Source organism: Nuphar pumila, chromosome 3, assembly GCF_984573655.1.
Source record: "Nuphar pumila chromosome 3, dmNupPumi1.hap1.1, whole genome shotgun sequence".
In the NCBI taxonomy this organism is placed as follows: Eukaryota; Viridiplantae; Streptophyta; class Magnoliopsida; order Nymphaeales; family Nymphaeaceae; genus Nuphar; species Nuphar pumila.
Window position 1 is genome coordinate 54,804,728 of NC_143251.1, and position 12,697 is coordinate 54,817,424.

Genomic DNA, 12,697 nt, shown 5'->3' on the forward strand with positions numbered 1-12,697 from the left:
GAATTTTGGCTTTTGGTCATGTCTGAAGAACTTAACCAATTTACTAGGAATGATGTATGGGATCTAGTTGATAGATCAAAGGATCATCCAGTAATTGGAACAAGATGGGTCTTCCGAAATAAGCTGGACAAAAATGGCAAAGTCATTCGAAACAAACCAAGGCTAGTAGCGCAAGGCTATAATCAAGAAGAAGGCATAGATTTTGATGAAACCTATGCACCAGTGGCTCGATTGGAGTCAATTCGAATGATGCTTGTTTTTGCTAGTTACATGAATTTTAAGTTATATCAAATTGATGTTAAGAGTGCATTCTTAAATGGACACATTAATGAAGAAGTTTATGTAGAGCAACCTCCAGACTTTGAAAATGAGAAATATCTAGAAAAAGTCTACAAATTAAAAAGAGCTTTGTACGGACTTAAACAAGCACCAAGAGCGTGGTATGAAAGACTACGAAATTTTCTAGAACAATCTGGTTTTTTCATTGGTCGGGTAGACTCCACTTTATTTATTAAAAATCTTAATTCCGATATTCTTATTGTGCAAATTTATATTGCTGACATAATATTTGGTTCTACTAATGATTCTCTTTGTAAAGAATTTGCTATAGCTATGCAGGAAGAGTTTGAAATAAGCTTGATGGAAGAATTAAACTACTTCCTTGGACTTCAAATAAAGCAAACTGAAGAAGGAATCTTCATCAACCAGGCTAAGTATACAAAAGAACTTCTCAAGAGATTTGGGATGGACTCATCGAAATCAAGAAGAAATCCTATGAGCACAACTACTTCTCTTGATAAAGATGAAAATGGTAAAAATGTAGATACTAAGCTCTACAGAGGTATGATCGGATCTCTATTATACTTAACTGCTAGTCGACCTGATATAATGTTTAGTGTTTGTATGTGTGCTAGATTTCAAGCTAATCCAAAGGAATCTCATTTAACTGCAATGAAACATATTATTCGTTACTTGAAAGACACTTCAGATTTTGGTTTGTTTTACCCAAAATCATCTTCCTTTGATTTAGTTTCATATAGTGATGCAGATTTTGCAGGAAGTAAATCTGATCGCAAGAGTACTAGCGAAACTTGTTATTTCTTAGGAAATGCCTTAGTCTATTGGTTTAGTAAAAAGCAAAATTCAGTGTCACTCTCAACAACTGAAGCAAAATATATAGCGGCTAGTTTAGCGTGTTCACAAGTACTATGGATGAAACAAACCTTAAAAGATTTTGGTTTGAATTACTCCACAACAACTATTTATTGTGATAACACTAGTGCTATAAATCTTTCGAAAAATCCTGTCCAGCACTCAAGAACTAAGCATATTGAAGTTAAACATCATTTCTTAAGAGATCATGTGTTAAAAGGAGATATTTCGTTAAATTTTATTTCCACTAATGAACAACATGCCAATATCTTCATTAAACCACTTAAAAATGAAGATTTTATGAGAATTAGGAGAGAACTAGGCATTTGCTCATTTTTAGATTTGTAAAATGCTAATTTTTTTTTGAACAAAATCTCAAAATCGCACCTTATTTGTCGACTGATGCTTTAAATTTTTTTTAAAGGAATCACACCTTATTAGTGGACCGATAAAATTCTAGTCGACTGATTTTTTTTTTTAAAAAACTGAAGGGACCCGATACCCCTTGGATTTTTTTCACCCATTTATTTTTTTTAAGGGCACCGTTTCATTTTTTATGCCCATTCGTTTTTCCTTTTAACAAAACCCTCTCTCACTCTCTCTCTCCTCTCACTCTTCCGAAAACCTCTCGGAGTGCCAGACGCACGCCTCCTCGTCGGAATCCTCTTGCCGTGACAAGGTGCCTCTTCAGTCTTCGCCGGAATCCTCTTGTGGCAGCCTCCTCTCACCTGTCGTTAGCCACTGCATCATCTTCTATTTCTGTAGCAGACAGATTCCTCTTCGCCTCTTCTCTCTTGCGTAAAATCTGTGGAAAATCGACATCCCTTTTTGGTGGGTTGTTACTGTCAATTGTTTTGGTCACTACCAATGATCTTGATCGTAGAAGGCACATCTTTCACTTTGCACAAAGTTGCATTGGTTCTCCGCCACAACGTCGGACAACATCTTCCTTCCGCTGGATGTCATTTTTAAAGCATTTGGAAGCCGACATCAACACCATCTTCAATTGTTCTTCTCAACGACTGTGTTGATCAATCACTCTCTGCAACTGCAAATTTTTTTTAGGTAAATCTGTTTTGTTCCTTATCAACCATGCCTCGTCAGAAGACTACATCCGCACAAGGTTCTCCTCCAACTACACCACAAGCACGTCATGGATTTTCTCTCAGACTACTCAGAAATCCTCTTTTATATGATACTTTTGGATCGATTTATGCACTTCCTATTTTACCAGGCCAAAATGTCCTGTTTCATCTATTTTCTCGTTACAAAATTAGAGAATTATTTTCAGGTATTTCACATCTTTTTAATGTCGGTGCAGACCCCCTTCATTATCCTTTACTGATCCACTTGTTTTACACAAACTTACAAATTGATCATGAAACTGGATTTCTTTCCTCTCTTGTTCGCGATGTTGAAATTGAGTTTGATTCTAAACTGCTTGGACAAATTCTAGATATTCCACCTTCAGACACTCTTTTCAATACTATTGAACTTAATGATGAAAGAATTTTTGAACAAATTCTTCTTTCCGGTGCACCTCATTGTCCTCCTTTTAAAAATACCAATCTTCAAACTCGCGCACGCATTGCTGGACGAATTCTTGCCCATAATGTTCTACCTAAAACTGGATCTTTTGATTACTATTACACAGATCTTTTTACGACTCTTTATGTCTTATTTGGAAATATTTCTGTAAATTGGGCCAACGTGTATTTTACTAATTTGTGGAAACAAAAACCTTTTCTTTCGTATGGATGTCTTCTTACTCATATTTTCAGATATTTCAAAGTACCCCTAACCAATGAAAAATATATTGAAAAAAAGGAGTTCTTTGATCAAACTATTTTTAAATGTATGAAAATCAAATATCTGCCTCCTTTAAACTTTAATCAAACTGAACCATCACTTTCTGAACCCTCACCATCTTCTGTGACACCTTCATCTCAAGCAAAATGAAAGAAATTCTCTACTAGTCAAGACAATGATGAAATTTTGCAGTGAATGAAAGCTTTGTAGCTGCATCAACACACTTTTCGTGAAGATGTGACTCAACAACTTTCTTCAATTCAGAAGGATATTGATGAACTCAAGGAGATGATCAAGCAACACTTCTCTTGAACTTTGTTACTGAACTTTGATACTTTATGGGTTGTAATATTTTGAACTTGAACTTGCATTTTTCTTATGCTATGTCTGCCCTTACTCTTTTTGCTTATGACAAAAGGGGGAGAAAAGATAGAAAATATACGAGATAGAACTTGCATGAGACAAAGACACATGCATGGAAATTGCATATTGCATCATGACATGGAAATTGCATTATGTGAAAGCATTCATGAAAAAGTTTTATAAATGCATTAAGTAATGATGGAAATGCAAACCAATCAATATGTGATATATGTGCTTTGATTGTACTAACTTCAAATGTTTTGCAGCATATTGATAGGGGGAGTAAAATCTCCATCTATGCATCTAAATGCTCCATCTTTGATCAGTTTGTCATCATTAAAAAGGGGGAGATTGTTACGACAATGAAGCCATACATGATACTTCAAGTACAAGGTTTTGATGATGAACAAGTAAATCAACTGCATTTCAGCTAAGGCAATGAAGAAAGATGACAAAAATTGAAGAACTCGATGAAGAATCTTTGAAGACTTGTGTGCAAATATAAAATTTATTAAAAGTCTTAGATTCTTGTAAGAGCCTTACTTAGAGTGCATATTTCAGTTGCATTTCACCTAAAAAGACTTTAGAAAAACTTTTTTAAAAGAACCCTTCATGAAAATCATTTTAGAAAACTCTTTATTCAATTTTTCGTGTTTATTAGTCGACCAATAGACTTACCAGTCGACTAATCCTTTCGCGCCAAATTTTCTAAACAAAATGTCATTTTTGTCAAATTAGTCGACCGAAGGTTTTATCAGTCGACCGGACAGAATGTCTGTTTTCTGGAAATTTAGCAGCAGTCGACTAATGATTTTATCAATCGACCGGACAGAACATGCATTTTTAAAAAAAATTAGCATCAGTCGACTGAAAGGTTTTTCAGTCTACTGATGATATTATCAGTCGACTAACTTTTTCTCTAGTCGACTAAGTTTTAAATCTTCAGATTTTCAAACGGCTTGATAAACACATTAGTCGACCGACGATAACTGTCAGTCTACTAATAGCTAATTATCAGTCGACTAACTACTGTTCTAGTCGACTAATTTTGCCGTTTTTCCTGAAACTTTTAAAAAGCATGTCTTTTCATTTTTCAAACGTTTTAATCGTTCAAAATAGACTGTTTTGACACCCTTTCATACTCTCAACGTATGGAATCTTTCAACTATACATATGAGTGCATTCTACATTCAAAAACATCAATTTGAATGCAATCCAATCGAATTACATTGAATTACTCTTTGCTTTTCACTCATATTCATTTTCTCACTCACTTGATATTTTTCACTTCAGTTTTTCACTCAAATTCCTTTTGAGAGACAGTGAATTCGTGAGTTGAGTATTTCAACAACCTCAAAAGCCAATTGCATCTCATTTGCATTCATAAGAAGGGCTCGTAGGTTGTGTTGTAAGTTGTTACTTATTTCATTTTCTGTAAAAGGAAATGACTCATTGGTTTAAAGGAGTTGTTTGCTTTCAGTAGGTGTGTTACTGAAAGTGAGACCGGATTTGGTATGTATGATCTTGTATTTACACAAGGTTGATAGTGAAAATCTCAAACGGGTTTTGCTTGGAGAATGAATGTAGGTCGGGAAAGACAGAACCAAGATAAATTATTGTGTTCTTTGTGTGATTGCTTTGCGAATTTCAAAATCCGTTATAATTCCAAAGACGATATTTAAAAACACTATTCACCCCCCCCCCCCTCTAGTGCTCGTTGCCTCGATTCTACTGCACTTTCAGAAAGATGGAAGTAGAATACAAAGAAGTACATGTAAGTTCTCAGGAAGGATGCATCAAGACTTCATTTTTATTAGTAAAAAAAATTTAAGGCAAGGAGTAATCTTAGGAACTCACTTTTTATCGCAAATCCATCCATTTCTGATAACAAAATAAGAAATATTTGGTAGGATTAAAGAAATCCTATTTTCTTCAAGTTTTGCACTAGGATAGAAGAATCTTTACTTTTATAATTAAAAAAAGTAATTCATTATAAAGAAAATTTTGTAAATGAACTTTCAAATAAAATTGAGACCACAAAAATTGAAGAAAAACTGAAAGATCCTAAGCTTCTTTAACAAATCAAAAAATTCAAAGGGAAACTTGAAAAGGAATTACATATATATATATATATTAGATATATATGAACTAGACATTTTTTACACTTTTTTATAAATCCAACCCTGGAGATGCATTCGGCGTGGTCCATTTTCTAGGAATCAACTCTTGAATTATGTATTTTCAATGAAAAATATGATTTTTAGATGTTTGAATATTTATGAAAATTTTGAGCTATTGATTTTTAAGCATTAAAAGATCCTTCTTACGCATCTAGATCCGATGATTCAAGAGTTTGTTTTTTATAAAAACAAACATCTAGATTACATCCGTGCGATGAAACTTAAGGACAAAAAATAAAAAACCCATAAAAAGTGTGGTTCATAATCCAGATCACATATTTTCAGTTAGCATATTCTAGTGGCCATATATATATATATATATATATATATATATATAATCTAGTTTGGATCTCATGATGCGTGTTGCACAGTTATTATGATTTTTGTCATGTATCTGCATGATTTGTATCATATGTCTGAACCTAACCCTACCTGACGATTCTATTTAGCATTTCCAAGTGAAAAAATTGAACCAATGTTGTCAGCATCCGTATCGTCCCTGAATCGTCAGCTGTATCGGCACTTCGCTGAATCGTTCTGTATCGACTCAAAAATAATAAAAAATTATTTATATGTAAATCATTACCTGACATGTGTTAAAATCATTAAAATAATTTAAACAATATTAAATAAATAATTTTGTATTTTTTACATTTATTGAAAATTAGCAGAATGGGCCGATACGCACCGATACTGATAACATTGAATTGAACACCTAGCTCTTGCCTTATCCCTGCCTACGGCCAGTGAGCCCGGATCGCTTGCTTGTTTCGGGGCCCACATTAGCAATAAAACAACACATGCAAATTTTTGCCTGCCGTACTTGTGTAACACATTGGTGGCCCCCCACAGACTGCAACCCTGCCAGGCTGAGGCATTGCATTATGCAGCGTGCCATGACAACGGCTGACGATCCATCACCCTTTTATTTAATTTTTGTGATGCTGGTCCCAAACTTAGTTCAACCAATTGTATCCCATGTGGTAAGCTGGATCCTGTGTCAAGCTGAAGGCCCAGGATCGAATCTCTCTGTCACATGGGTGCAGCTGTTGTCCTGGTAGGGGTTCGCCTAATCCTAGCATGACTGTCAAAAAAAAAAAGTCAGGTGGTGATTTGATGCAGAAGCCGATCCATTTGTATCATTTGGTTTTTTGTTAGTTATTTAATTTAAATATTAGTTTTGGATTGTGTTGGGATCTTAGTGTGGTATCGAATCTGTCTTAGGTCTGTAAATAGGACTAAGGTTGTAATAGGATTAGAATTTTCTCCTGTTCACTATAAATACTCTTTGTAGAGTGAGAGAAACTTGATGTATTTTAGTTATTTTTCTGTAATTTATTGTTATATTTTCATTAAAATTCTAGTTTTCATCTATAATTAATTGTGTAGCTTGATATCAATTCAAGGACTCGGGGAGCTATCCTGTTCACTACATCATCATTTCATTTGAAACTCTTTGATTTTCCAAGATGTCAATCAAAGTGCTTCAATAGTTAATTAATTTAAGATATGAAATATATAATTAAATTAGATGAGAGAGTAGAGATGAACTCAAAGTTTTTTTTCCTAAGATTAAATTTGTTAGTGATGAAGATTGCGTGAATTATGACCAAGCTAGTGAACTCCAATATTTGTAAAACCGGAGTATTAGGTTTTTCATCATTTTAGGGTATTCTTATCATTGTTCAACTTCATGGCATTCAAATTTCCTATTGCCGTCTTAAAAATTCTGGTCTGAAAACTTTGCCATCTTTCACGACACTACCTAGTTGAAATTTTCATAGTTTAAAAGTGGAAAAGATCAAAGTCCATGAATTTAGTCGTATTTCTGTCCATAACCAAATACCACTGGCTTTTTAACTAGCCAAAACTGAGTCCGGTGGCCCATTTTGGATGTCATCAAACTGGGATTTTGTAGAAAATCCGAGTTTTTGCAAAACTGAGTCTGCTGTCCTCCAAAATGTATGTCAAACTTTTTCTTGAAGTAAAGAACATTTTATTAAATAGACATAGTGATTACACTCATCAAGAGGGCGAGCAAATGTGTTGGAGTGTGTAGCCTATTATAAATTTTTAATTTTCGCGGATACAACTTCGCTGTAAGTTGACGGAGGGTAATCCTTTTCAAAGAAACTCTCTTAGACACAATCTACTTAGCCTCTAACCAAGGCTGGTAAATGAATTGACAGAGAGGGTGTTCGAGCTCAGCACATTCATGTGGTGAGCCTATGAGCTCAAGCTCATGGTGAGCTCAAGTTAAACGAGCCAACTCATTTACAAAAAGATTGCATTTTTTAAAGCTAAAAATAATACAATTTTGAACTCTAAACCTACTTGGCCAAGCTCCAACCAGCTCATTAATTTACAAATAAATACATTGCTTCAAGGCTGTAAAGCAATAGGGTTTGAACCCTAAACTCATTGCTTGTAAGCCAAACACTTCAACCATCTATACTCTACTACATAAAAAATATATAATTTATTTATTATTAGTTAATGTGCTTATACAAGCAGAACTGAACACTCGCACCAACGGGGGGGGGGGGCTCCGCGTGGTTGGTAGGAGTTGTCAGTGCACGTCTCCTTGTGGTTGCAGGTTCAAACCCGAGTGGTGCGTTGAATACTACTAGCTGTTTGTGTTTGGCTAGTCAAGCCTATTTGACGAGCCTGAATGAGTTTTTATGAGCAGAACATGAGCCAAGCCACGAGCGGTCCTTCTTATTTACCATCCCTACCTCTAACTGTAAATATGCCCCCACATAACCCAATCTCTTTTCCTGACATCACACACACATCCAAACTTTTTCTTCTGGAACAAAATCTAAATCCTAAAGTTCAATGATGCACTGAAGAACATTTGAGGCATTTTAAATGGCCCCACACCACTTGCACCAATGATGGTTCTGACAATGTGAAATATAATCACCATTTTGAAAAAGGATCACCCTCCTTTAAGTTTGTCCCAATTTTTTGAAACCTAGTGGCTCTGCTGAATCAGTGAGTCCTAATGAAGAAGGTAACTCTAGTGGGAAATGAGTACACATTGATTTCTTTGGCCTAGTTTGAATATGTGTCTGAAGATGACAAACTTTGCTTTTTGCTTTCCATGTAAGCAATTCGATGCTTTCAAATTTAAAGATGAGAGGAAAAAAGGTTGGGGGTTGGAGGGAATGAAGGAATTAGTTTCTTAACAGCTTCCTTGTGAGACAAAATACCATAGCTCAAGTAAATATCATTTCTAATAATGCAATCCTCTTCTTTGCCTTGATACTCTGTGGGGGTGGCACACTTCATTAGATTACTTCTTATTATACACAGTATTCATTGACTTTTGTTATCCAATAATGCCGATATTAAAAGTAAAAAGTGATTTATTAAGATCAGTTACATGAGAAGTCTCTCTCTCTCAAATCATTATAGCGGGGTCGAAACTTACCCGACAAGGAATTTCACTACCTTATGACTATTATAGTTGGGAGCTGTAAGTGCATGTTTCCTTGTAGTGGGATGTTGCAGGTTCAAACCCCAGCGGTATGTTTGAATAATAACTTGTGGGGTCTGCCTAACCCCAGCTTGCCTTTAAAAAAAAAAAACACCATTATAGTTGTGGGAGCTTGGCTCACCAGGTCCCCCCATCAGATCATACACTTTCTTGACCTTCTAGCATTGGGTAGGCATCGGCCCCATATATGGTATTACAACTTTGTGGAGACCTATGTTTTTTATACGGGTCTGGTCATTCTGACCCGTTTCTGAGGAGGCAAGGAATGGATGTGGATTCACCTGGCTCATATTTTCATGCTTGGGTTCTACAATGTGAAGTCTACTCCTTGTTTTGGATATGTATAACCTCCTTCATGTTCAAATCAGGATATAACCTATTGCATTCTTTTATCCACTTAGGATTGAGCCCAATCCAACACTGAAAGACCAATTTTAAAGACATGCACTTGAAGAATGAACTCAAGTCAATCCAAGACCATCAAAGACTTGCAGCCTGTGTGTGAGAGAGAATGATTTTCTGAAATGCTATTCGAGGTTGATAATGAAGTATCAATAAAAAGGATAACCAATTTTATTTAATTTTTTTTTATGATGAAGAACCCTCACCAAAGCCAGGAAAAACCCTGGGTGGGGCCCCACGACCACCCTGCCTTACGTGGCCCACCTCGGAAAGCTACGGACACACCCTTGCACCAGTGGGTTTTGATCCTCGGTCTTCAACAAAACACTTTCACAACCACTCCGCTGGCGACCCACGGTGGTAAATATTGAACTTCTCCCTGGAACCCCCTTCCCCTTATTTATTAAAGAGAAATTTTCAAAACTGCACTTAAAGTTTGGGCATTAATAAAAAACACATCTAAGTTTTGGGTTTTTTTTTTAATTTACCTAAAAAATACCATGGTTAATTCAAAAGGGCCAGGAGTTAAATACCATCAAGTTTTCCATTGAATGTGATGTAAAATTACCATTTTACCCTCAAATGAAAATTTCGGCCTCACCCAAAAAGAAGGTGAGATTCTTATTCTCTTCCCGCATCCAATGTCATAAAGCAAGGATCTAAGAACAACCCATCTTGACTGATATTATTTGGAAAAGTTGTCAACTTGAATGACTACGAACGAAATTCATCTCATCATTAGAAATTCAGAAATGAAATCAAACATAAGACGGGACATTAACAAATACCCTGCACAAGCTTTACTTCAAGTGTGTTCAATTGTTGTTTTCTTCTGTCAATTTGCAAAAGCAAGCAATAAAAATATACAAAGCAACAGGAGAAATTAGCAAATTCTTTGGGAGTTGAGATTTTGATGATTTAGCTTAAGACTCCTCTTTTTCTTTTTTTTTGATAGGCAAGCTTACAACCATCCAATTGGGAATCGAACTTGCAAAGTCCCAACACAAGGTGACGTGCACTCACTGCTCCTACCAGACAAGCGGAGCCCCCACATTGGGGATTAAGACTCTTTCTTTTTTCCCTTTTTTTTTTCTGAAAGGCAAGCTGGGGTTAGGCAGATCCCTACCAGTTAAACAACTATATCATTGGGTTTTGAACCTGCAATGACCAACACAAGGTGACGTGCACTAGCTTCTCTTACAGAACAAGCGGACCCCCCCCCCTTGGTAGTTAAGACTCCTCTTTATTTATGACTAAACGATGAGTTATTCTTTGGTAGAGAGAGAGAGAGAGATTTCTTGATGGACGTTGGGTACGTTGGAGAAACCTTGCAGGAGAGTGGTCAGGATGGAAGGAAGCTACAGAAACTTGGTAAGATCCTTGGGTAGGTGGAAACGCCAAGAAAGAGGGAAAACAGAGGGAAGAAAACTTTGAAGGGTTAATTAGTAAATTTACCCTCTTAACTAATCTTGGATTAGTAAATTTATTTTAATGAGACAGCTCGAGCTCAGCTTACCTGATGTGGTAGCCAAGCTGAAATTGGGTCTGAATGTAACAAGCCGAACCACAAAATCCATTGTTCAGTTTGTTCAGCTCGTTTACCGGGCCACCTGTAGCTGTCCTTTGTGACTTATCTACTAAATCAACCAATTAACCGCCACTAAATAAATGTATTATTAAACTATAATTGTCACGTATGTGTACATGGTATGCACTATGGGTACTGGTAGCGTATACAAAAAAATTTGAAATGAATTTATACTAAACATCGATGCAATTTATAAAAGAAATAAAACAAATATTCCATTATATTACTCTGCAACAGTTAAACTTTCATGATTAATCAATTATCATTGTATTAAAAAATTCATTGAAAAACTCAATGAAAATTTTATGCATACTGTTGATTCATCGTCATTTTCTTTTCTTTTTTTACTTTTCTGTATGCATCGTTGTCACATACAACCTTGTATAAAATTAAAAGAAAATATGTCCCTTTTTAACTTTTCTGTTACATGTTGGGGTCCGGCGGGGTTTTTCTTCCGGCGAGGCCGCAGACTTCCAGCATCCCTGTAGAGCGGTGGCCTTGAAAAAACAGAACAGAAAAACAAGAAATATAGACAGCGTACCTGATGCTGCCATTTACGGAGGTTGGAGGTCGGAGGTCGGAGGTCGCCGGAGTTGGTCGCCGGAATTTCTGCTCAGCCGGACTGCAGCCCTTCACGAGCCCAGGCTACCAGATGCAGTCGGTGAGTAGACCATTGATCTCCTTCTCCACACACAGGGTCGCTCATGATACCCTGTACTTATATGCATAAGGTGGGAACGGTTACGGCACCGTTCCCCTTTATCTCATGCTGATTTATCGGCAGGATCACCCCTTAATGGGGATGTATCCACATTGTGGATAACCACCACGTTAATAGTGGTGGTTAATCCAACATTACATCCATGTCATTTTCTCTCACAACATTATTTAATGAATGGCATCATCTTAACCAAGGGGCCTCTCTATGAATCTCAGCATAGTCTATCTCCCAGCTTGGCCATCAACAAGAATCTCAGATTTCAATCTCAGTGTGATCTGTACCCAGTGAATTAGCAATAATTCACAGAATCCACAGAATACAACTAAAGAAATAAGCAGCAAAATAAGAAACATAAGGAGGTTCAGCTGCACGACAAGAATCAAGAAAAGCAGCCTAAGACATGAAAATAAGTCAGTCCCAAAATAGCACTTAAGACATGAGTAAGCAAAAACACTGGAGTAGGAAGCCTAGGACATAAATAAGCAGCACTAAAGTAAGAAGCCATAAGACTTGACAACAGGCTTTTGATGTTCTTAAAATGTCTCCAATAACTGGTTAACAGAGATTTTATACGGACAAAAGTTTGCTTGAAAATAACATTCTAAAAATGCACTGGTAGAAGTGGCATCCCTTTTCATCAGTGATTACAGCCATCCCCCAGTTTCAAGAGAAAACAATGCGACCAACCTGAATCTATCAAATATAGAGGCAAACCTTATGTATGACGCAAAATATCTGTTTGGAGGCTTTCGAGTTTCAACTGAAGTGTGGATTGTAATTATTACCTGTTCCATGTAACGAATTGTGTATGCCACGGTCTTCCAAAGCAAAGTTAATGAATATATTTGCAAGCCATCATTGCAATGATCAATAAGGGGGAAGATAATACCAGGAGCCAGCAAAAATCGACTTGAAGACCATCTAAGCATAGGCCAAAAACACAAGGAACCCAAGATTTTCAAATGTCTTTGTGTGATATA